The sequence below is a fragment of the Malurus melanocephalus genome, unplaced genomic scaffold, assembly GCF_030028575.1.
Source record: "Malurus melanocephalus ecotype Western Australia unplaced genomic scaffold, MMel_1.1 scaffold_139, whole genome shotgun sequence".
In the NCBI taxonomy this organism is placed as follows: Eukaryota; Metazoa; Chordata; class Aves; order Passeriformes; family Maluridae; genus Malurus; species Malurus melanocephalus.
In genome coordinates, this window is record NW_026623371.1 from 369,953 (window position 1) to 395,949 (window position 25,997).

The following is a 25,997-nucleotide window of genomic DNA, read 5'->3' on the forward strand; positions in this document are numbered from 1 at the left end:
CSTACAGAATAGGTTAATATTTTGTAGAAGGGCTAATGTTCAACAAAAAGCTGAAATCTGGCCAACTGATCACATGTTCCATGTGCAGTGGTGAACATTTATTTATTGCTATTAACTTGTACCTGCAGAGAGGAAGAAAGAGAATAGTCCTTGCTTTGATTCTGAAGGCCACAAGGTGACCAAAATCCCAGCTTAATGAAGACGATGGAGAGGTTGCAAGTGTCACAGCTTCCACTAACCCTTTCAAAACACAGGGAAGAAAACTGAAGTAATACCACCCAGGCTTCACAGACTATGTCAGCTTAATTAGAATGGTATTTTGGCAGTGCCGAAAGATTACATATCGAAGGCTGGATATCAGGCCAAATAACTTGACTAGAATATTTTGCCAAGCCACCTACATTAAGAGCTACTTCCCTGTATTTTCAGGGTGCCATAAAGGAAATCTGTTGTTTCAGGCCTTATGAGGCTGTTTCACAGAGGTGTGAAATGCTGAATATCCCCAGYACTGAAGGCTTACTAGACACACATCAAACAAGGAACATCCCTAGTGAACCTTCAGACTACGGAGCTGCCAAAGGRGAACAATTGCTCTCCAAGGGTGCAGGCTGCAGATGTAGCCAAAGTGCCTCTCCTGTGCACCGATGTGCTTTAACCCACAAAAATACCGTACCCCAAAGCCTGGAACTGATACACAGGTCCCCTCTGCATTCTCACACCTCCAAGGCTGTCCAGCTGGTACTGGCAGCAGTGGAAAGGAGGGAGAAGRCATTAAGTGTCCCCACACACAACATCATTTTGTAGGCCTGGAGCACATTGCCCACAGAAGCAAATCAACAGCCAGGCTGCGCACGGAGCTGAGCACAACACCATTACAGGACATGGAGACAGTCACACACCCTGGGGGTGGCAGCGATACGTGTACAGGAGAAATGTGCACCCCTGCACTGCCACATCAGCCAGGGAGGAGAAACAGGCTCTCCACATGTGCAATCCAGCTCATTCCACAGACATTGCCTGAATGTCAGAGAAAGCTGGGGCTCGGATGAGATGAGCCCAAGAAGCCACTTACAGCCTACGCAATTCAGTGAAACACACCACTGGATCTGGTTCTTTGCATTGACAACAACAGGAATTTAGCAAACTGGTTCAGATGGAACCATCCATGATCTAGAGACATAAAACCAGCCAAAGGAATCCTTCCCCACTGTACAGGACCTAAACTTCAAACTCTCAGTACCTCTGGACAAGACTGGCAATCGTGCCAGACCAGTCATGGACTATCCCCAGACTTTTGGTCTCTGTACTCCAAAAGTCAATCCTGACAAAGCTTCACTTCCTCTCAGCAACTTTTAGGGTTTAATTTCCCTCAGTGGGTATGTGTGTATAGTACATCCATTATGTACATATGTTACACACATGCACTTACACATACATGTGAATTCGATTCTTTAGCTGCAGCACAGAATGCAAGATGACATGGCAGAACTCAGTCAACCTCATGAAAAATAAAAAAAAAAAAATCTCAGTTCTCTTCCCCGAATTTCTTTTGCTGTTTAAGACAGAGATTTTGTTCACGCTTTGCTCTTCTAACACATTCTCCCCCTCCCAAAATGCACTGCAGTGTAAGAAAACAAAACATTTATCAAAGGAGCAGATGAGCTCTCTTGCAAAGCTTCTGTGAATATCAGAAATTCAAATTTCTAATTGCTGCTGTTAATTGATGAAGTAACAATTCAAATGTTTTTTGCTACTTTGTATTTTGATATATAAAAGCATTCACTCATCATTAATACAATCAATTTGACAGATGCATCAGAAAAGTCTCGATTTTCATTTCAGCCTTGCTAATTAGCAGTTCTATTTTATTAAAACYCAGCTCTGCATGAAGAGATGGCTTCACACAACTGCTTATTTTACACAAATACCTCCCACAGGCTTTMATGCTACTTTCTGTCATTGGAAGAGAGAGAATATTCCCTTCACCTCATGCTCTGATGCTTACAGATGTCAGCAATCACTTGCTTGTAATATTCCCCATCTCCTTTGAATGGACAGCAGTAGCACAGAATTGCCACCAATGCCTGATATTCTCTCTTTATGGCATTATTTGCCTTAAATAAATTACATTATGTATTGGAAACTATCACATTTGTCTCCCGGAGCATCTTTTCCTACACATCTTTTCCAGTCCAATAACTCACATAAGCCAATAGCCTAAAATGAGCAGCACAATGCTCATGAGAACTCTCCCATTTAACTGGCAACCTTCTAATTACACAAAACCAGAAAGTTTCTCTCTGAAACACAGGACAGAAGCAGAAGTTCACTGAAGCTGGATGGCTTTAAAAGAGTCAGGCTCGAGAGGGCAGCTCCATACAGAAGTGCCCTTCTCTCTGAGGCAGGCAATGCTAGCCACTGCTCCCAGAGGAGCTCCCAGRTGCAGAACTTCCTAATGTTGTCTCTTAAGCTACGGGCAGACCCTCCTACTCTGCTCCTGAAGAAATCCAACAAGCACTCGGGTCAGTCTCTCTGGGAAAAGCAAGAAGCAGCAATGAAACAGATATCATGACAACAAGTAGCAGCACTTGGCCAGAAAAGATCTTGCAAATTGAGTAAAGAAATGCAGGACTAGAGAAAATCACTACCAATGCATAGGGAGGGAGAAAAATTGAGCTCACCAGGAAAAAAAGCACCTGAATTGCTCCCATGGACTAAGGGACAGAAAGACATGGTCGATTTTCTATCAGATTTGATGATAGATCCCCCAGTCTTAACACAGATCTCTGCCTCAGGCAGGTTAAACCTTTTAAGGTTTAAATGCCTAATAAGATCCACTTTTAAACACATCAAAAAAGTCAAATGGAAAGCACAGAATCACTCAGTTTTTGCACCAGTGAGAACACAAACAGCTCCTTATGTGGAGGCTACATGTGCCAAAAAGAACGAGGCTCCAGCTCCAGGCACTTGAGCTGGACTGAAGTTYGCATTCTGTGGATGGAAAGTACAACACTGATGATCATTTGCTCTGCAGACAATTTAAGAAATCACTCTGTATAGTCAGACAAAATGAAGTAAATGTGTCATCCATTACCAGAAACCCTCTCCCTGATATCCAGTGACAGGATGTGTGGGAATGGTTCACAGCTGAGTCAGGGGATGTTCAAACTAGATACACAAACACTTCCTCTACCAAGAGGCTAGTCAAACACTAGAACTGGCCTCCTAGAGAGGTGGCCAATGTCCCAAGCCTGTCAGTATTTAAGAGGCACTTGGACAAYGCCCTTAAGAACATTCTTTGACCTTTGGTGAGCCCTGAAGTGGTCAGACAGTTGGACTGAATGGTCACTATAGGTACTTTCCAATTGGGATGTTCTCTTCCATTCATCAGCCATTCAATGTTCCATTCTTTTATACCAAAATGGCCTTACCTGARTGAACAGTCTTAACTGAAGTTCAAGACATTCTTTAATCTGTAATTTTTTTCTGATACAAGTAAGGCATCAAGGGCACTGGAAATAACTGCATCTAGAAACATCCACCTCAGAACACTCAGGTGCTCTCTTGCCATCAAATYTGAGCTTATGGAAAAAACAACAGCCAGCTGCGAAATGGCAACCTTCCCCTCAACAACCCTGTTCTGTCTCAAAGTAAAACCAGTCAGAGCCAAGAGCAGTTTAGGAGAAAACAGTTTTATTTTACACTGAAATGGACTGGGAAGTTCTGTCAAGGGTGAGGGGCTGACGACATCCCACAGCYATGTCAGGAACCAGCTGACCTCCASKGCCACAGTGCCCACGCTGAGTTACACACGATGCCCACTTCTCGCCCTGCACCCTCACTTTCAGCACGTGGCTCTTGGCTGAACTGTGCAAGTTTGCACCGACTGCTGGCCAGTGATGTTGGCCAGCAAGGGACCAGTTAACAACAGGAATTTCACAAGCCCACAATTACAAAACAGATATGAGCAAGTACTCTGCCAGCAATTAGAATCCCAGCTTTMTTTTATTTATTCCAGTATAAGAACAGATGTTGCAGTTATTCAAAGGTTTTCACAACCTTAATTGCTGACCTTAATTGTTGTTAATCTTTCCCATGAAGTGGAGACAGACAGACGCCACCCGTATTTTGTGAAGATAGGGAGCTGCAGGGTATGAATAATAAAAGACAGTATTGTCTGYCTTCTCCCTCCCGTGTGAAATACAAGGGTATAGGGATTGGCCGGCAGCGTGGAAGAAAAAGAATGAACGAATGACTCAGCTGTTTTATTTATTTTTTTGAAGGATGCATCTGCTACAGGGTTGAGCCTTGACACTGACACTTCTTCCCCCTCCCCGGGAACGGGTGAAACTTCCAAGTGCCAGCTAAGGAAGTGCTGTATTTAGCCTTCACCAYGCCTGAAACAGCTGATACACAAAGCACCCTGCCCACCTCACTGAGCATCACTAAAGCTGTAGTATTAAGAAGCAAAGTGTTGAGTTTCACAGGGCAATATTAAGTTTCATAAACAAGTTCTCAGGCGAGACAGGAAAGCAGCATTTAATTATGTGCTAGAAACATTGCAAAAGATAGATGAGAGCTTCTCAAGTCTTGTCCTTTGCTAGTGGGAGGCCTGCCTGAATTCTTACTCAGGTGTGGAAATTTTATATCCATCTTTTTGCTGCGGAACTCAGAGATTTAACTTTTCTAACCAATAAGTACATTCCTCTGACTTTGTTCTGCCAAGTRCGCTCGAAGATGTTAACTTGGTGTCCCAGTAATTTGAGACCAGGCAACGCAGAGGAGGGACACAAGTTCAGAAATGAAACACAGGATGTACTGATGCTGTAACAGGCTTGCCCTATAACCTAAGGCAGGAGCCCCACAAGCCAGGAGAGTGAAGATCAATTTCATGTTTATGGTTACCTTCAAACAAATGCACAGAGTGAACTTGGGGCACAAGACTTAAYCCAAAGACCAGATTAGAATGGCACCAACTACCAGTTCTGCTGCAAAATACAGGCAATCAYGTCTTTCCCYCACRTCTCCCACCAAAACCCACCTTAACYGCAAATATCTTCAAGGATTTTTAACAGAAAGAAAATGTAAGGACTGGTTTGTTTTTAGTTCCTTAAGAGATATTATGTTTGTTCTTTAAAAATGTCGAAATAAATAAGCCAAYCAGGCACCATGTATACTAAGTAACTGCTCACAGATTAGTTTTTAAGAGCAGCATTAAAAGATTGTTATGAATTACACAATGGAAAAAAAAATCAGTCAAGATTTCTAAAGGAAATCATCAAACTCCCAACTATTAATTACTGTACATGTCCTGTGTCATACCCAAAGGGATTTGGACATAGCATGAAAGATGCTAAGTTACATCAGTTTTTAGAAGTGAGCTCAATGTAAATCCAGGCAATTTAAAAATTAGGAAGCAACTTCTTTTCTGAAAGAACTAGCTAAAACTAGATAACAGACATGAATAATCAATAAGATGGCACAAGCAAGAGTCAGTACAGCCTTTGCAAAAGTTAGCACTAAAATCTACCCAAGATTTATGATACTGCATGAACGAGACACATGTGGACATTATCCCTGGGGACTCTTAAAAGGACGAGAGCTGTTGTAGCTTGCTGGAGTGGTTCCCCCCTTAACACCCAGCCAAATTATAACAGTTAAAGATAGGAAAACATGGGAGCTTTTTTCCTAGAGAAGGAGGAAATGACCATAGTGGCGCTTCTTTTCAACATATCCTTAAGGTTTCTGAAATGTGACAGCCAGGGAGGTGGACAAAGTTTGCCAGCAGTATGATGTGCACAGTCAAAACTGGAGCTTCATGCAGAGCACAGCAGAACGACGATCACAGGCAAACGGGTAGCCAAAAGGGCAACTGATCTAATTTCCACAAACTCAAGTCAATGTGCTAGAAAAACAACCCAGCTTGTGTGTACCACCAAAGTAAGTGCCAGGAGTCTGAAGTCTTGTTTGAAGTAGCATCTTAGAGGAAAGAGGGAGAGGAGGAAAAAAAAAAAAAAAAAAAAAAAAAGCAGACAATACCTCACAAGGAAATACAGTATTAAGAATCAAGGAACTGCCACAAGCAAAGTAGAATCATGACAAGTCATTAAACCCAGGGCACACCCACTTCTTGAAAACTGTGGGCTGTTATGACATTGAAAGGGTAAAACAGATTAGAAAGAGTAYAGAGAAAAGGAATTCCTAAAGCAGATACTAAAAGTCCTGGATCATTTGGCACAGAAAAGAGASAGCTGAAGGAAAAGGAGGAAGACATTGAATCAGTTATAGAGGACACAGTGAAAATGCCCAAAGAATAAGCATTCACTCTCAAAAGAAAAATTCAGAAAATCTGAAATCAATAGGAAATATGACAATCTTTTCCATGGGTTGACTGGACCTAAGAATGTGTTAAAATAATAATAAAAATTTAGACAGGTGCTGGAGAAAGCTCATAAGGGATAGCAATGATAGTAATAGATGTGCACACTCCAGACACATGCAGCATGGCTCACCATGAAGCAGAAGGGTCTTAAAGAGAGTAAAACTCCTTGCAGGCTTTTACCTAAACAACTGCAATTCAAGTCAACATTTTTTCCTTTCTAATTAATATTCCTGGCTGAGAATTGTGGGCACTAGACATTAACCTACTGGGGCAAGTGAAGGAGAGCTGRAGGAACAACAACATCACCGCGGCCCCGAAGCAGCACCTCAGCACTGCCACGCTGCATCCTCCAGAAAACGCTGCACCAATCTCACAGATTTGCACCTTTAACAATTTGGCACAGACACCTAAAAACCACAGTTGCTAGGCATCCTCCATGTAACATTTACTTTTAACAGCCAGTCCTGCAGGCTGCTGCAGTATGCAGAAGGTAGAATCCATGKAGCCCACAAGCACATGCCCAAATGCTGGCTCCTGACAACCCACAGCTTGATCCGCTTCTCCAAGGTGCCTCTCCCAACATTTCCCTGGGACTGTACTACATCCATGATGAGATACGTTTTAGCATGGAATACAGAGGGTCCTGGTTTCATAATGGGCATCTAGAGAGACCCTTCCTTTGCGTTTCAGGCTGGGACAAAAGCAAATTGAAATCTAAGGTTTTAAAGAACATGAAACATTCGGCATGATTAAGGAAACCTGATTAAGTCCTCCCAAAATCACAACATAAGGCCAACACCCTACTGAAAGCTACTAAGAGGCCACAGCTCAACAAAGCCTTGAACACCCCTTATCAGCTTTTTATTTTGAAAAAAAAAAAAGAAGAGCTACTTTCAAAACAGTGTGAGAGTCACAACACCAAAAAGATTCTGGCTTTTTCATGTTCTCAAAATAGCATGCTACAAAGACTTTTACAAAAATAGAAATTTTAGGTGCATTTCGCTTTCATCTYGAGTATCAGCTCAAGTCTATCCAACGCAGCATTTGCATAAGGCTCCATAAAGCATTCCCTCATCCACAACCCCACTCTGATCAGTGGCAGAAAACAGTGATCAGATGCAGCCAATCAYTTGAAAGCCCTCCAAGACCAGAGGAGTTGGATGCTGGAGCATGCTTGCCCACTCCACATCACTCCACACACACTGCGCACTGAGAAATTCAGGTTCCTCTAACTTGATTCACTGAAATTCAAGCAATCTAATAGAAGGTGGCAGCCAGCAGCATCACCAAAAATAAAACCATCAGAGAGAAGCTACTGAAGTGTAAAGTAACGCTTTGTTTCAGGAGGTTAAACGTTCATGTTATTTTCACTGTACTTCTTGACAAAGAAAAGCAAGCAGCAGCAACAAATTTCAGGAGCCATACTCCCTTCTCCTCCATCCCCAGGAGGCAAACCAGGGGGAAAGCAAGTGTCTTCAAATAGCCCTTCGGCTCCTTGACTGCCCCCATTCACCCTCGCTGCCCTTCTGTGGGGCAGAGCAGAGCTCTCTCACTGTGAGCACCACTCCTCACCTCTCGCTCCCTGCCTTCTAGGAATTTCCCAAGCCAACACTGAAGGATTAGGAGCTGTAATGCAATTAAACACTGCAATATCAAAATGTGAACCAAAGCACATAAAGCCTGCCTTAAGAGGAGGGGTATTTTTGGTTGTTTTCCCTTTTTTTTTTAAACCTCTGGAAAAGCATCTAAGGAAAACAGCGAGGAAGCAGCGTCAAAACTGGCAACTCCRCAAGCAAAACAGCCGAGTTTACGTGCGCATTGCAGCCTGCCTGCTACTTCAGATTGCTGATTGCAGAGCAACAAGTTATTCTCTCCCTAATTGGGTCCCAGTCTAAAATAGTCCTGTTATTTTTAGTACAGTACTTAAGTATCTGAACTGTGCCCTGTGCTGCCAAAGCTGGCATGCATCCCTGGCCATACCAGAAATTCCGATATTAAACAAGAACACACATGCCACATACCCAGGCCGACGTTTGTTCTTCTGCCTTGGCTTTAGTGGGTGACTTTAAAGACTTTAAACATTAAGAGCCAGCCAAAAACTGCCCAGGCTTATTGCTAATTCTGCATTTAAAGCCTCTCTCCCAGCTACTGTGCAACAAGAGAATCAACCTGGCAAGGAAAGATTCACTGTTCYAATACCACTGATTAGTTAGAGACAGTGTTTGATTTTTGGGGACAGACAGAAGATAAAAATGGGATTATTATATCTCCATTTTGCTCGGTTTGAGTCGATACAAGTTCTGGGGCACTGGAGGAGAGGACAAATCCCAAACGCACTCTAATTCACCCCTCTCGTGTCCCCTTCCACACTGCATATACACTAAGGATTAAATTTAAACTAGTCAAGAAACAAAAGGCCTGTGTTAAATGTGTTTACACACACCACAGAAGGACGATTATGTAAGCTCTGTCTCACAAACAATATGTTTCTTCTGCAGAAGAAATGAGATGATCAAAGCAAGACTTGTGCATGTTTCCAAGTCAGTCTTCCCACCTTCCATCACAGGGGTGACAACCGTCCTGCAGCATGCTAATTCTGGAGTGCAGGGAGCAGAACAAAATTCAAAATACCCACAGGCTGCTCTAACAAAGCCTACCTGTCACTGTGAGCTGACTGTCCCTTACCTTGCACTTTCAGTGTAATCTCGTTTTTGTTAAACCAGGAAGAACAAGTTCCCAGGAGTCATTTACTCTGTCCTTTTACCAAGTACTTTGCAGCAAGRAAGTCAACTCCATGAAAGAGCTTTAAAGACAAAATCCTAACCTGAAARACGGCTGCCAGCCAACAAAAATTTGTTAGTCTCTATTACCACTAGACCATCTGTTCTTGAAACTGTACGTTCCTTTTCAGAAGGGTTCTTATTTTGTGAACAGCATTAGCATTGTTCACTCTCTCCACTCTGTCAACATCCCCTTATCCAACATGCTTCTAGATCTGGTGGTGACACAAGATTAAGCCCCTAGTTTATCATGCCACTATCTAGTCATTTCGGGTTCATCCATATATTTCAGTACTTTCTAATTCTAATTATTCTAATYTCAGACAGTAGCAGAAGCAACATATATAAAACCTTCCATGGCTTCTGAATTATGGCTGAGCTGATCAGGGGCATCAATTAAATGTTGTTCACCCAAGTCTGACAAGAAAGCTGAGACAAAAATTCAGCCTTTTGGCATTTGCCCTTTAACCACTTCAGTACACTGACTCTGGATGAAGGAACTTTGAAGAGAGCCTTCTGCCACTAAGTTTCTTCTCTCTTATCTCCAGTTTTTAGTTAGTCCTCAGACCCAAGGAATTTAAGTTTTGCTGTTGCCCATACACGACAAAAAGCAACAATTAGTCTGTCTGCCTCGCTAGGTAAAGAGGTCAAGCAAAGTCCAWCCATTTGCACTCCACTAAAAGAGCAATAGCCTGCAGACAATTATTGCAATACCAAAATAAGTGAAAGTGAAACAAGAGACATCAAAACCTCATTCCGCAATTCCACAGCAATAAAATAATGATTAAGGAAAAGGTCAGCCAACTCATCACTTTCTCAAAAAAGCTACAGGTAACAAGCCCAAAACAGAAACCAGCCAACCAACAACCAAAAAAAAAATAAAAAAAAAAAAAAGAAACAACAACAAAAAAAGAAACTTCAAATAATTAACAGTTATTTTTCAAAGTTCGTAGTGGATTGACAAGGTAGTAAAGGCTGGAGAATGGCAAACAGTGATTTCCTACAGAAGTGGCAGGGGAAAGGAGTGGAAAGAAAAACATTAAGAATGACACTTGTTGCTTAATTTGCACATTTGCCATTAAACCCATCTGCTAGCACCAAGAAGAAAACTGAACTCAACAAAAACTGGTTGTTCATGTATAAGCCAAATCAAACCAACTCAACATCCTACTGTCTCAGAATAATGAATTTTAGGAACACAGAAGCAGTAGATACTGAATCTGAATCTCCACATTAGCAAAACCACGTCAAAAAGTTTAAAGTTGCATTCTTACAAAAAGTTCAGAAAATTTTGTCATACTATTATCAATGCAAACAGTCGTCTTAGGGTAGATTTGAATTTGACTGGCCAACTGCACTGACTTACATTTGCTTGGCACATAAAAAAAAATTGAAATACTCACAAAACAGCCTGACATGCTGAATAACCTCTGCAGAGATGTRCCCTAGTCCCACACTACTCTAACACTAACAATCTAGATAATGAAGGAGAAAATGACACTCATTAAACTTGAGGAAGCTTTTAACTTAAAACTGTCAGCTTGCTGGAAGACTTAATTCAAAGCAAGTTTTAGAAACTGGAAAATTCTTTGTTGAGAAAGAGGCAAATACCACAGAGGAATGTACAGAGGAACATATGTGAGAATCATGAAGCAACAGTTCTGTTCTACTTGTGGCTGATAAAGCTTCCAGTACGAAGCTGTACCCAATCTTCAGCAAATTTCAGAAAAGATCAACTGGAAAGGATCCAAGCAAAAGCAATACGAACATCACAGAATTAGAAAAACATGACATCTGGGAGGAAAAAAGAAAAAACAGAATTAACTGGAGCTCAGCCAAAAGAAGCAAAAGTAAGGGTCATGATGAAATCTTTCAAATCTATGAAAGCCTGCTGCAAAGAAAGAGGGAATAATATGTTCTCCATGCCGACAACTTTCAGAAGAAACAGGAAGGTTTAAAAAGCAAGGATTTTGGAAAACATTACTGTACTGGGTGGAGTGAGGGCATAGGGAAAAGCTAAGAGAAGCACCAAGTCAAAATTGCAAAAGGGGAGAAAAAAAACAGTGAGTCGACAGCCTTTGTGAGGAATAAGCAATTTCCCCCAACCAMTGTCACCAGGCTGCCATCAGAAGCACAGCTACACTCCAGCTTGTCATTGACACTAACCTGTGTGAAGCCCCCTCCCCAAATCAAGCACTGTGCTACAAGAAAAATAAGCTTAACACATGCATTGCCTCCTCTCTCTCTTCAAAGCACAGTACCCACGATGAGAACACCAACAAGCTGCAAATCAACTGTAACCTTCAGGGCTGAAATGGCCTAAAAAAAACCAAAAACAAAACAAAAAAATAACCCAAAAACAAATAAAACAAATAAAACCCCAACCAACTCAAAACTTTAGGTGCTAAAATAACTTTTTAAGAAGTCTAACACAGGCACTTGCCTCTGTTGATACATGGATGCAGCCATGTCCTTACACTACAAACAAAGCAGCACCTGAGAACAGASAGGCACGGGGGCAATACCCTCAGCTCTACGAATTTTGCTCTCTGGTCTCATCCTGGAGGGCAAACAACAGAAACAGCACATTGACTGCAATGTCTTGAGTATTTTTTAATGCTCACCCCCAATTTACAAGCTGTAGATCAAAATCTTACAGTTTCACTGCCTGTCAGGTTTTTGAAGGATGCAAGGARTAGAGAAATTTCCTTTTCCAGAAGAGGGTGGAAGGTAATAATCCATACATGGCTACCCCAGCACAAGTGACTGGAGGAGTACTGCAAGGTGCAATCCAATCATTCTGCAGCTTGGCACTAACACTTACTCAGCAGCAAACATCTCTGGATGTTTGGAGGGGCAGGGATAACCAACAAAACCTCATTCTCTTCAGGTTTTTTTTTAGCTYGTGGACTGTGAGCACCAGTGTATTCCAAACTGCATTTGCATTTGTTCTCACTATGCAAAACCTCTGGGAATATCCACAGGAAATGAACTCTGATTAGACAWAACTGCAAGCACTATCATCTTATTCAGCCAATTTTCTCTCTCCAGGCCCCCTCCCCACACACCAGTTTGACCTCCACTATTTGCATCTATGGAAGTAGCTGGGGATAGGCATTTCACAAATCCAGCACTCCTGGGTACAAGACTTATTTCAGCCTTTAACCACGCAACTGGAAGATRTTTAAGCATGCCACAAAGGCTTAGGGGGCCTTTGAAACTGCATTTGCTTTATACTGTGCATGTCAAAAAGACAGTCATTTGTCATCTTTTCTTGAGTATCCCTGAGTAAGATGCTGATACAGAGATGAATATTCATCAGGCTAGCTCATGCAGTTTTCCTCAATTCTGACTAGATCAAACTCCCTCTTGTTTTAAGAAGTAGGAATTATATGTAAATATCACAGCAAAGAAAGACATAAGAGTTAAAATCAGGTTTCTGTGCATGGGAGGGACCCGCTGTGGATTTACAGGATTAGTGGCAGTGCCCATCCCTCCCTGTCAGGAATGACCCTCTGCTCTCCACTCTGCATATTTACAACTGGAGCATGAGGCTGGCAGTCCATAAAGGCAAAGCAGTAGTCACTCCTAAGGAGTGACAGGGCTGGAAAACAGAAGGGAAAATAAAATAGTTTTAAAAAATTAAGTCAATAAGTGTAGACACTCAAGACAGGTGAGAACGTATTGCTATTCCATGGAGTTCAACTGTGCCACTGTTGGCATTCAGCAGAAGCATTTTTGCTCAGGGGCCTCACCATGTGGTTATCCCTGGAATCCCTGGCTGTCTGAATGGCCACCAGGCCACAGGACATGGCACATAAACATCCTTTCAAGAGCAACACTTGTGGTTTAGCCCAGAATGGAAACAAGGCCAAGTTTCAGACATGAAAAAATATCTACCTGTATCACAAATGAGATGTTTACTATGCACTGTGGTATAAACACTCCTTCTCCCCACATTTATTTCCTAACACTTCCTCTACCTTTGGAGAAGCCATCATCTCTGAGAGAATTTAACTGCCACAGGCTGGGATGTGGGAGCAAACACAGAGTAATACAACCATCACACAGGCAAAACGCATCCACCAAAACCTGCAGGCTTTTCTTATACAGATGCCTCACAGCAGCTCCAGGAAAGCATCAGCCTAACTCCAAAAAGATAATCATATCAGTAATCATTTTCAGAGCCATGATTTAGCCATGCTGTGACTTCAGACATTTCCCCAGCCATCACCTCATCTTCACCAGAGGAGGGTGAGGGTGCAGCCTACTCTGCCTTTTCTCTACATCACACTAGAAAGACATACAAGGCTATGGAAGCCAATTTGATTCCTTCTCCTCTCACACTGTTGAGAAGTGGGTGCTCTGTGAGGAGGAAAAAAAAACTCCAAAAGATCAAGTGGATGAAAAAGTTGAGCTGTATCAATATTCCCTTCTTAGTGCCCTCTCTTCCAGGTTCTCAGCACGACTCCTAAACTCTCTCCTTTAATGCAGCTTTCCCTCTTCCCTCCCAAAGCTACAAAACACGCATATGAGCAGAGAGGTCACTTAGAAACTGCTGATCAAATGCTCAAAACTAGACCAAATGTTTTCTAATATTTCTTTTTTTTTCTGTGTAGCACAATGAAAAAAAAAAACCCAACCTTTTTAGTTTGCCTTCCTTTACATTCTTAGATAAATTCTAGATCTTTAGTCTGTATTCGATTTTTCCTCCCTAATAGTTGGATGGGTTGATTCTTTCTGACAGGATGCAAAAGGGCAGGACACTTTTTGCAGTGTTTCCTGGTGGAAGATGACATGATAATTCAAAGCTTTATACATTAGGCCAGTTTTAGGATACAGCTACTTCAGATTGCTCTGCTTTGGTTTATACAAATCTTTTTACTTCTTCATTGACCAGGCAARTCTTTAGGAAGATTACTGCCATGCTACAAAATCATTTCCATTGATAAAATAACACATTTCCAATCCAGGCTGCACTTAAAGCAACAAGGTTGTAAATKGACTGTTCTAAGAAAAGTGGCAGAAAGTCATTAAAATTCATTTAAGCTACCTAGAATATTTGGTTAATTTTAAACTRCTAATGGATTTCAGAGACAGTATCTTGGGTGAAAATCACTTTTTATAAAACCTTTGGTTTTCTCAGGACTTCATTTGACATGGCTAAGGTGTTAGGTATCCTGAGCTGTCCTGTTACAGCACGACTTTTAAAAGGATCCCAGAAGACTACAGGAAGATTTAACCTGAAGCTCCCTCCTCCAAGCCTCTCAGCCCCACACACAGCCACAGCCCTGCAAAGGTTCCAGACTGACACCAAGCCCAGCAGCCCCCCGGCCCCATAAACCAGCCCTGCATACTGATTGCCCCACATTCAGCCCCACATTGCTGAAAGGCTTCATCCCAAGGTCCCAGGGACACCAAAGAAGCATTGGATGCAGCATACATTGAACTGCAGAGGAGATGCACCTCACTCAGACACCATAAAAGGACTGTATAACACAGTAATATATCTAGCGTGTATATATGCTCCACTTGGGAACATCCAGGCTTTCCAGAGGGTAAGTCAGGATTTAAAGAGTTCACAAGCTCCTCACACAAAGCACACGCTTCCTTGCTTGGTTTCACAGAGTTACAACTGCAGTACTAGGGGATATTGGCAGGAAGAGGGGACTAAGCGCAGGTACTGGATGAAAGCATGACTGCCCACATACTGCAACAATTTATGGCACTAACATAGGTTTAGGCAAAAATCACTCTGACCACACCRCCTGATCTGTAGTCAAACACTGACTTTAGAAAAGCCGCAGTTGCGCACAGGAAGAAAGCTTCAGTCCCTACTTACTTWAAAAAAATAAATAAAACAATTAMTTTTAAAAAGTACTCRTCCCATGAATGGTTCACKGGCTGGATGAATCTTCTCTGAACCACTGCCAAAGTCAGTACAGATATGACATGGCTGAAGGCAAGCATACWAGTTGGTCAGATACCCTGAGAAGAGGAAGAAACTTACTATTTGTATGCAACCCCATTAGTGTGCCCATAAAATTGCTGCTCRTTCATTACCTCCTTCACCTCAACAGCCCCACAACCCAACACAGCTCTGCAAAGCAACTGARTGAGTAGCATTTGTTATAAAACCTGAACGACATTCAGCAGCTGATGGAGAATTCTCAAAGTAAAACACAGGGTATGGGGTTTAAYACACGTTTAATACACATTTTGTCACTGTTCAAATGACCTCACAAAAGACAGAAACTGTTTCTAGATGGAGGCAAGAAGAAGCCTGCAAGAAAGGCTGAGAAAAGATCTCCTCCTCTATCTATCCAAGAGTCCACATATAATGAAATTGGTATCCAGCCTGACTAGACTCATGAACTAGTCATGAGTAATTTTTGTGCTAAAATCATGGAAAAAACTATTCAGAAATGTTTCTGAAGAGAAACCCTAGTTACTGCTGTGCAATCCTGAACCCAAGACCCTGAACTCCAGGTCTTCCCAAACTCTSTTTGGTATAATGAAGAAAACGCATGACATGTCACCTTGCCTCTGAAATCATTCCACACTTAGCACAGAAAAGAACAATTACTGGAGAACRYATTTTGGTATTCAGTCTGCAGGGTYGTTGGTTGGTTGGGCTTCTTCCCAGGCTAAAGCAGACCAGCTTCAGCACGGTTGAGAAATCGCAGCTCTAAGGCAGCCCCTCAAGAGCCACAGGAGCTCACAGGCAAGATCTGCCCCTCAACCATCAGGACCATTTCCTAAGCAGATGCCAGAGCAGTCACCTCAAATGCCTTTGTTTGACTTTGGCTACAGAAACCCATCTTGATCGGAGCAGAACGGCTGAACCAGCTCACAGGCAGTTCTGGGATTCCGAGACTGGGAACAGATGAGACATTCCAGGAATAAAAAACATTTCAGCTGGTAACTGGTCTGAAACAAGTATGTTTTACCACTACGTTTCAGAGCAAGTCAACCAAATCTCTGGTGTTTGAACAGCTATTATGTTTGYTATTTTTCGTAATATGAATAATGATGGATTTATTACCAGTTACTTCCTCAGTGGCTGTGTTTTATGACGATCATATAATAAGATACAGCTACACATACCTTAAATAATTTTCTGGAACTGTGAAGGTGCTATTTTTATCTTCTTTAAACGTACAAGAGCAATAGTAACATTTTTGTTATGGCTGAGTTGCTCTATAAAAAACCCCACCTAGAACTGACACGTTTTATATTCATTTTAAGAAAACAACCCAGCAACACAAGCTCATTTTATAAAAAAGACGTAAATTTAAATAGACATGAATAAAGACAACATCACTTGGATCCACATTCCAGGGCAGCAAAGAGATCAAACACAAGGTTAACCCCCACATATTGCAGAAAACTCCCCTCAACAGGTAAACCTTGCAAATACAGGCAGGCTCTGGAGACCCTCTACTAAGCCAGGTCTAGTYTTTAGTTTGCTTGCTCATGTAGCTCCATAAGATTTGTTGAAATTAACAAAGAAAAAAAGAGAAGAATAGGTCCCATCTCTTTTCAATGGCAGCAAACTGCTGGGCCAGCTTGGCAACCTAACAATTCTTTCTCACTTCTCTTCCTTTTCCTGGAAGAGCACCTCACCTCAGCTGCCTCACTACATGCTTCCAAGGACTAATCCTATCCCTTAACCCAGAAGAAAACCAAACCCAGAAAAAACAAGTACCCAGGATAGCTTTCCTACCCAGTTAGACAGTTAGCCATGCACGCACACACACACAGTGAAACACCAAGCCGACTCAAGGTAAGACACCCAAACAATTCCAACAAAAACATCATCAYGTTTTGGCAGCAGTGAGCTCTTAATATGGCCCACATCCCTTGAGAAATGAAGATGTGCCTCTCTTCCAGGGAAAAAGTTTCTTCATCTCTTCACACTGTAGATCTTTCACACACACACAAAAAAGTTGTATTTCAACACTCAAAGAGATAAAAGTCTCTGCCTCTCTTGACGGCTGCATGTGTGCTTGTCTCCCTGAAACCCCACCAAGCACTGTTAAATTGACCCGAAAGGCAACTTCACATCACCTACAGATATGCCACTTTAGCTCATGTGAATTTTAAATGAGAGCCCTGGGGAGTAAATCTTGCTAAGGAGGTGGACATGAAGGACCCAAGATGTTTTCAGAGATGAATAGAAGCCAAATGAAATCAGGCTGTTACAGCACAGGATTCTTTCACTGAATTTTTCAAAATCATTCATTTTCTCCTATGAGAACTTCTGCTCCTGGGAAGAAGTGCTGAACCATTTGCAAGTAAACCATCATAGCCTTAACTAATTTTGATAAAGGTAAGACTAGCAACACATCTTGCAATGCCATTCTCCTACTTTAGGCTGTTTTTCAAAGGGCAATGGGGAGGAAAGTTATCCAACACCTCAACTAGGTGTTACAAGTGTTACCACACACCTAAACTGCATCAGCTGCAACAGCCTTTGCAATGCTCCTCTAACTTCCCATGTGTTATCCACCTTTGTTAGCAAGGAGCTCCGGAGATTTTTCCTGATCCTTTTGAGCATCAGCTCTAGAACAAAAAATGCATGCCAAATGTGAAATAAGTCTGAGTACACATTAGAGATGTCAGCAACTCGAGGAGCATTTGCTCTCCACTCCTACAGCTCATCTCACAGTCTTGCTGCACAATTTTCATGAAGCCTTTTGRAAAATAAACCCAATGCCTCTTCGAAAACCTTTCAGTGTGATGCTAAATGTGATGATTACATGTAATTTATAATAGCCTACCAGTAAAGAATATCAAAAGAATCAATTAATGAAAATTATGTACAGACTGTGACATTCCATTCTAATCACYTCTTGTACTGTTCATCACTTGTTTGTATACTCTTTTCTTAGTTGTTATTATTTTACCTTCCTTTTCTGTTCTACTACACTGTCTTTATCTCAACCCACGAGTTTTGCCTTCTTTCCAACTCTCTCCCCCATCCCACTGATGTGGGGRAAAGTGAGTGAACAACTGTCTGGTGTTTCGATGCCTGACAGGTTAAACCACAAGGGCCTTCATTAAAATCATGATTTAAAAACTAAAGCTAGGTGCCCAACAACCAGTGAGGGAAAAAAAGCAAAACAAAAACCAACAAACCAACAGACCAGAGGAAAAAGAAAAAAAACCTCCACCACCAAACCCACCCACTTTTGGCATCAACTTTTGGGACTTCAGAATTCCTGGAATGACAAACAAAAAAATATAAAAAATAACAGAACAAAGACGACAATGTTACAGCTGGTGAGCTTTTTAATCAAGTGTAAAAAAATGCATTCATTCTGCATCTAGATGATGGCAAATCTGCCTCTAGCRTAAGATGCAGAGGCAAGAAGTACTTTGTCCCCACAATCATGCTGCACAGATAYGCTTCTCTTGGAAATTGTTTACTGCATCTCTTGCTGTGACCACGTACAGTAAATGGAACAGTTAGAGATGGACAGGATAAACAAAAGCAACCTGACCCACYGAGAAAGCATCTGCCAGCACTTGAGCCATTGTTCTGCACAATATCAAAGCTTGAATTCTGACATAATCCCCTGACATCTCGGGTGATGTCAGCATACACAGCTATTAGAATGAAGAATGATCCCCCACAAGACATTAATTCAGAAAAAATTGATGGCCTTGAAATACATATTTCTCCCTTAACATTTTCCTAAATGGACTCTAATACATTTGAGCCAGAAGGGAAGCAGGTCTTTTAAGAAAGCTTGTGATATTTTTGCCTTGTGCCAAAGCCTTCTGAATTTTTAGCTTTTCCAACTCCTTGAAGTTTAATTCCACACTTGTGCTTCGATATAATAAAAGCTCCTCATTCCTTTCCAAGGATGCTCAGAGCTTTAACAGTACACTAAACAAGACCAACCTACAGATTTTACCTTCCCCCAGTCCTTCTCACCCCCTCTCTCAATTCCCATTTAAGGAGAGAGAACGTTCTCCTATCTGAATCTGTACCTAGTAGTTTGGCAGAGATGAGCATCACAGAAAAGGACAGAAGAAAGCAGGGAGAGGGGAAAAAATCACCTTCTCATTTTTATTTCGGCCTTGAAAACTTCTGCTTTAATCCTTTCTAATATACAACCATCTTGTCCTACCATCCTCCGTTAAAACCAGTAGGTGGGAAAAATTTTCTAGCAGTTTTTTTCTCTAGTAAAGGACTCAAATCCTTGCTGCCAGTTAGTTTTGACATCTACAGATATATGAAGCATGCACAGACACTGAGTCCAACTGCAACTCCCTGACCAAAAATACATTTAAGTGCCAAATCAGAATCACAGAACCACAGATCATTCACTAACAGCAAAATCAGCAGTAAAAGAGATCTGGGTGACATTTTATGGATTCCCTTCCTCACAGTTTCAAAATTTAAAATAACACGTGAAGATGACCTAGATAAAAAATAAGAAAAAAAAAAGCAACTTCTGAAAACTTAGTCTACACTACAAATCAACAATGTGAGTGTGGACAGAGCTGCAGCTCAACCAAGTCATCAAAAAAGGCAGAATTTAGATGCTGGGCAGTGAAATAAGTTTCTAAGTATTCATCAAGTGCTAATCTGCACTATGAAAGGAGTCCACAGAATTACAGATTCTCCCTGCTTATTGATTTTCTCACCAGGGATGCATAATGGAAGAATGATACTGGTCTCATGGAGCATTATCCACCCTGACGTAGCTGCCTTCAGCAACCACAGGCTCAGCTTGAATGCAGATGCTCAGTTCCTCAGATTTCTCTGCTGACACAAATTCTGCAGCAAGAGCATGAAGGGAGTGCAAGGACCATGCTCTGATGTTTACYGTGTGAGCAAATGTAGAAATCCCCACTGCTGCTCAGCAGGAGAGCTCCTTCCCACTAGGCTATAGGTTTATTCCAACAGGATGGCATGGTATTTCCTCTGTGGTTTGTCTGCCAGGAAAGTMATTTCCTATTTTTGTCCTGTTGTGAGCTAGCAAAAGCTGGCATTGATGGAGGCTGGTAAGAATGAGAGGTTGGTTTGCTAGTGGTTTAACCAAACATATGTTTACAATTACCCCATTCATCATGCCCTGTCTGTGCAAAACTGTCTTTTTTGGAACATCCCCATGGCTCTTGGGTTTGGCCTCCAAAAAAGCTGAAGCAGACTCACTAAGAAATAAATTGTTCGAATATTACAGCTYGAGCAGAACTGTCCAATGGTTAACATTGTAACCATTAACACAATTGGTTGGGCATTAGGATCAACATAGCTGCTCAATTTGCTGCTGTTGGCCTAAGGATGACAGCTCGACAGCAGGAGGGTAAGATAATGGGAAAACCTCTTGCAGTCTTCCCCAGGAGCCCAACAAAAGAGTACAGCAGAAATAGGACACTGCAATTCTCTCTCAAATATTCTTACAGCATTTGCCCACAAGAAGAGAATGCAGAGATGGTTGTGGTGTTCCCAGAAGTTTGTTTAGGGCACTCATCACCTCTGCATCCAAGGACCATGACTATCACCATCCTCCCTAAGCTCTTTTCAGAAATACACCACACACTATAATTAAGACTTGCAACCCCCCCTCATCCTCTTCCCAATTCTCACTTAAGGGAAGAATAAAAGGAGTCTGTTCCATCATCACGTAGTAAAGGGGGAATTTCCCATTGCTGATCCTTTCTCCAAGAAGAGGTCAAACTATTCTAGCAAATAAGCTTTATCCCATCATACCTGAAATTGCATAATCTCAATGACAGCAGTCTTGAAAGCTGAAAAGAGTTCCAAAAGAGACACATTTGACCTCTCAGTATCAATGACTTTCATGCCATGTGCCTACATTATGCCAGATCTAGTTTGGCAATCTACAAACTTGACATAACCTGCAATTTCACTTCATATCATACATCGGAGACACATTTTCATATACATTTTCCTCTACAATTTTACTCTCTCCAAAGTTATCATTTGATATCCAGGGATAATGAGCTACCAAAGGTTTCTGAAAGGATTCAGGAAGATGGAGGTCCCTCACACTAATTTAYAGGAATAGTTACATGTTGTATAATCCATGATACTGAAGAAGGTATCTATTCTGCTAAAAAGATCATCCACTTTAAGACAACCGATCTTCATGCCAGACAGCTTTTGCTGTAGCCATTYAGGAGTTGTCATCTGCATTCCCCAGGGGTTAACTAATTGGGATGCAATTAGCAGGTTTCATTAAAAGCCCTCTTGACTTGTAAATGAGCATTAGTGTTGGGCTTTGAAGAACCCACCGTTATTCACCCTGACTATATTTTAGTTCAATCCACACCTGAGTCTCTGGTCAATGTCACAACAGGTTGTTTGCCTGTAAAAACCCAAGCAGCAGCATAAAAATGCTGCCACCTTTAAGATTAAGTGACTGACCCAGCACTCAAACTAATACTTCTGTGAGTGACTCCCCACCATTAAACAGAAATCTCTGGTCTTTTCTGTTACAGAGACCAGGAAAGACAGAATTGTTCACAAGGGCACTACTCTAAAGCAGGGGATGAACTTGCAATGCCTTCAGTCCTGATAGCCATGTCCAACTGCTCTGCATGAACTGATCCATCTACAATTTATGAAGGACCCTAGGAAGGCAAAGAGGGAAGGAAATTTTCAGTCAATGGATGCACATCTGTGTAAATGTGAGCATCTCTTTATTAAAGAGTTTCAGGATACTTTGGCCCTGGTGGTGAGTCAATCCTTCAATATGCAGTGCTCCTGTGTACATTTGAAGCCCAAAAGCTGCTGGAAAYCATAAACACCACCATTTTCAGAGGAATGTACCTGTATGAAAAATGTAATGCCTGTCTGTCTCTCTACATCAGGTACCTGCTGAAGAGAGGGTATCCAGGACAGGGAATGTCAAATATATCCAACCAAATTTATAAAGTCAGGCTATTCTGGTTRTTTCAACACTGAAGGCATTAAGAGACTGTAGAGAGGATGCCTCATACTCATCAACAGTTTTCTTTTATGCTGCACTCATAGTGGAATCTGGCTGTCCAGGACAGTACTCTCCACATTCACAATGCAACAGAGGAGCCATATTGAGCTAAAGGGAGAACTGCTGCCCAATTCAACAGATGGCATGAGAATAGGAAAGATCTGGCATGGGACTCGTTCAGAAGTGCACAGTTCAACATGTATAAAGAAAGAGAAGTCAGTGAGGTGACATCTGTTTACTTCATCATAATATGTTTCCCTACTACCACTGGTTTGGGAGAAAAAAAAAAGATGGGAATGAAGACTATTCTGTCACATCCAAGTTTAGACTGCATCATCCTCTCCTGACCAGCAGGCAGTGCAAGGACAGCAAACCTGAAAATAAAGCTCAATACTAATAAAGGGATTCCTTGGCAACCTCATTCCTTATAATTCCTGAAAAAGATTGTGGGGTTTCAACTTTTCGGTAAAGGATCTCCATTCCTAGATCTCCCTGGGTGAAGAGCTGCAACTGATATATTTTGGACATGGCCAGGAGCAGGTCCAGTTTCCAAGAAAAACAATCCTAACTTCTTAGCCTGCTTTCCTACAGAAGGAGGCTTATGCAATCACACTGTAGCCAAGCCAGTTGGCAAGCTGCATGCAAGCCTGACAGAGGCAGAGGTCTCAAGAGTTATCTTCCTTGTTTGTGAAAACACTGGGCCAGGTGGGCACACTTAAGAAACACTGCACTGTGAACTGGCACCAACACTCTCATAGCTGAGATAAATCCGAAGAAAAGCAGGCTTCCTTCRTTTTAGTTTGGACAGAAATGTTGGCTTAAAGTGAAGAAAAGCTTTTCCCTTGACCCCATTAATAAAGTTCACTCAGAGGTTTAGAATAAAAAGGCCAGCAGAAAATAGTAAGAGGTCTCACCACAGTGTTTACTGCAACCAGTGCAATTTYTAATTGAGCAAATACTTAAATGCATCTTAAAAATGCACACCACTGGACATCAAAAAGTACCCTTCTATCTATTCCCCCACCCCAAATTTCAGTGCTCTAAAGAAGCACCTGAGTGAATTTCACACACAAACATACACACACACACTTCCCAAGACAGAGCTGAGCTGGTCTAAGCAAAAGTTTCACCCAGAAATCTGGCCTCATTTAGCATCATCACCTCCATAACCACACATTAAGAGGCATGGCAAAAGGGAGCGACAGCAGGGTCCCACCCAGAGTGACACTGCCCGGGAGCCCCCCAGCTTGCCTGCTGCCACTGCTACACGGGCCCAGGGAAGCTGACGGTGCCTCATCATCTAGAGGGACATCTGCTCCTTTGGGGCTGTCAGAAAACAAATTCCAAGCACAACACTCTGGTGCTGCTGGCAGAAGCAGTGCATGACCCAGCTATGCCTCTCCTCTGCCAGCTGGGAACTCCCTGTCTTGGAAGGATACCTTTGCCAGAAAGATCCAGATACTTTTTGCCCATTTACATCCCAAGCACAGATGAGAACACGATCAAAGATTTCTAAAAAACCTTCGTGACAATTCTTGYTGGAGTCATTTAAGCACTCGCAAGACAGAGGGCTGCAAACACTTGTTTTATTCACAGAGTACACATTATATACTCCAGCAGAACTGAGATGCAGAGACCCATTTTGCATTTAGGCAGTGCTTTTGGACTACCCAGTAAAAAAACACAGGAATATGCTACTGAAATCCAGGTGTGGCTGTATGTGAGGATGAATGAAAGCCAACTCACACAGTRCTAAGAGAAGGGATAGTTTGACTAACAAAACCAAGGAAAACCATACAAGTACCACAAGATCTTTAATATGTAGCCAGGGCAAACAAGACCTACTTTAAGAACAAATAACGTCCAAGTGAAGAAAATAAATCAGACTATAGCAGGGTAAAAYGATCACTGGAGCAAGCGTCAGGGTCTGCTGCTCTGTCAGTTYACTGTTCACAGTAAGGCTACCAAACAGAACCCTTCAGGCTCTGCTGTTTGCTCTACACTGTGCTGAATTTTAAGAGTCCGGTGCTGGAGAAAGAAAACCTAAACAGCCTTGATATTAATGTATACCTGTGCAAATGGATTAATGTATACCTGGCCAGAGGAATACAGCTCTGGAGCAGCTCTCCTTGTGCTGCACTCAGAGGTTAAGCCCTGCATGATGACTAGTGCAAGGGAAGAGCATCCTGCTTACCTCCCGCAACGTGCCTCAGCCCCAAAACGATCATGAAGCACAGCCAGAGTTCTCACGTAAAGTTTCAAGCATATTTCCCCTTTTCCAARCAGGTTTCCTAATCTCCATACATTTGTGGCAGGTTTTTTTTTTTTAACCTGTCCTCATAACTCACTCCTTTTAATCCTAGGATTAGCCTTGTTGCCCTTCTCTGTACCTTTTCTAGAGCTGTAAGTACAACTACTAGCCTCAAAACATAGAAATAGATGGAGCTGGAGTGTTAATGCATCCTTGCTACACATCCCACAACCTCTCCTTTAAAAACCTGTGAGCACCTTTATGAGGTAAAAGCTTTTCAGCTGCCCCTTAGAAGCGTAACTTAAGGTGGGAGATGCCCACATCTCTCCTATTCTGCCCCCTCTTGCTTTGCCCCAAACCCAAATTCATTCTGCCTAAGTGAAGGGAAAAGCAAACCACATTCTTTGGGCCTGTTTTAGAAAACCTGATCAATGCCGCTTTGACATACCAGCAACACATGTTCCCATTTCAACAAATGGGAACATTTCAGGCAGACCACCACTTCAGATGGAGTGGGGCTCCTGGCTGCTGAATCAGCACTTTCCATCCTGCTGGCAATACAGAGTTATGCGACGCTTCAAAGGAAAGCGGGGAAAAGGGGGAAAGGGGTGGGAGGGGGCGCTGGCACTTAAGCAACAGAAGCGGGCAAGAGGATTGTGCAGGAGTTCATCTGCCAAACCAATTAACTGCAAACTGTTCGCATAAAGATGCCACAGTTTCAGCCCCGGCTTGCAGTACCACAGTTATACAATGAGAGCCGTGCGTGCGCGGCTGTCCCCGGCGGGAGCTGGGGCAGGAGGAGCCCGCGCTGCCCCTCAGGAAGGGTCCCGGGCTATGGAGGGGCTCTCGGCACGGCCGGGGGCTCGGCAGGGCCGCTCTCCCGAGGGCACACGGCCGCCGCCGCACATCCCCGCCGCGGATGAGCAGGAAGGTGGCAGCACTCCGGGGTGGCATTTCTGCGAGCTGCCCATCCGCCAGCCTCCCGCAAACCCTGCGCGGAGCGGGGGSAATACCGGCGAGTTTCGGCGGCAGCCGCACCGCCAGCAGTTGGCGGGGCAGSTCTGCGCTCTCCTCCAGCGCGGGGCGACGGGAAAGCCCGGCTCCCGGCACCGCCGGGGCGAGGCGCGCAGCAGGCGAGCAAACAAAACGCGGCAAGGAAGCCCCGAGACGGGGAAAAGGGCCGATCCCCCGAGCCCCGGGCCGCCCCCCGTCCSACCCCGGGGGCTCCGCGGCGGGCGGTGCGCGGGGGGCGCTCCCCGCGGGCACTTGGTGGGGGGGGGCTCGCCGGCGGCCCCAGGAAAAGGAAGTTTGCTCTCCTCCTCCTCCTCCCACCGGCCTCCGCCACCGAGGAGCCGGCGAGCCCTCACCCACCCCGGCCCGGCCTCCCCCCGCTGCGGTTCCTCAGGGGCAGCAGCAGCCGCCGCCCCCCTGCGCGCCCCGCGCCGCCCCCCGGCCCCTTACCTGCTGGGCGGGCGGGCGGCCGGCACCGTCCCCGCCGGGCGCCGCGCACCCGCCAAGTTTGGGGCGGGCGCGGGGGGTCGGGGGAAGGGTCGTGCGCGGCGGTGGCGGGGACGGGAGCGCGGGCGGGGAGGGGGATCCTCCGGGCGGCGGGG

The 25,997-nt window shown here is 43.3% G+C and overlaps 1 protein-coding gene across 2 annotated transcripts in view; it reads right to left on the reverse strand.

Annotated features, from left to right (window-relative positions):
• GRB10 (growth factor receptor bound protein 10) overlaps nucleotides 1–25,982 on the reverse strand; it is a 141,392-nt gene extending 115,410 nt beyond the window's left edge. Inside the window, exon 1 of one of the 2 annotated variants that reach the window (XM_057371053.1) lies at nucleotides 25,846–25,982. The gene's annotated coding sequence lies outside the window, so the exon portion shown is untranslated. The remainder of the gene's footprint in view (nucleotides 1–25,845) is intronic. The other variant, XM_057371054.1, reaches the window with a different exon arrangement.
• Between the last annotated feature and the right edge of the window lie 15 nt (nucleotides 25,983–25,997).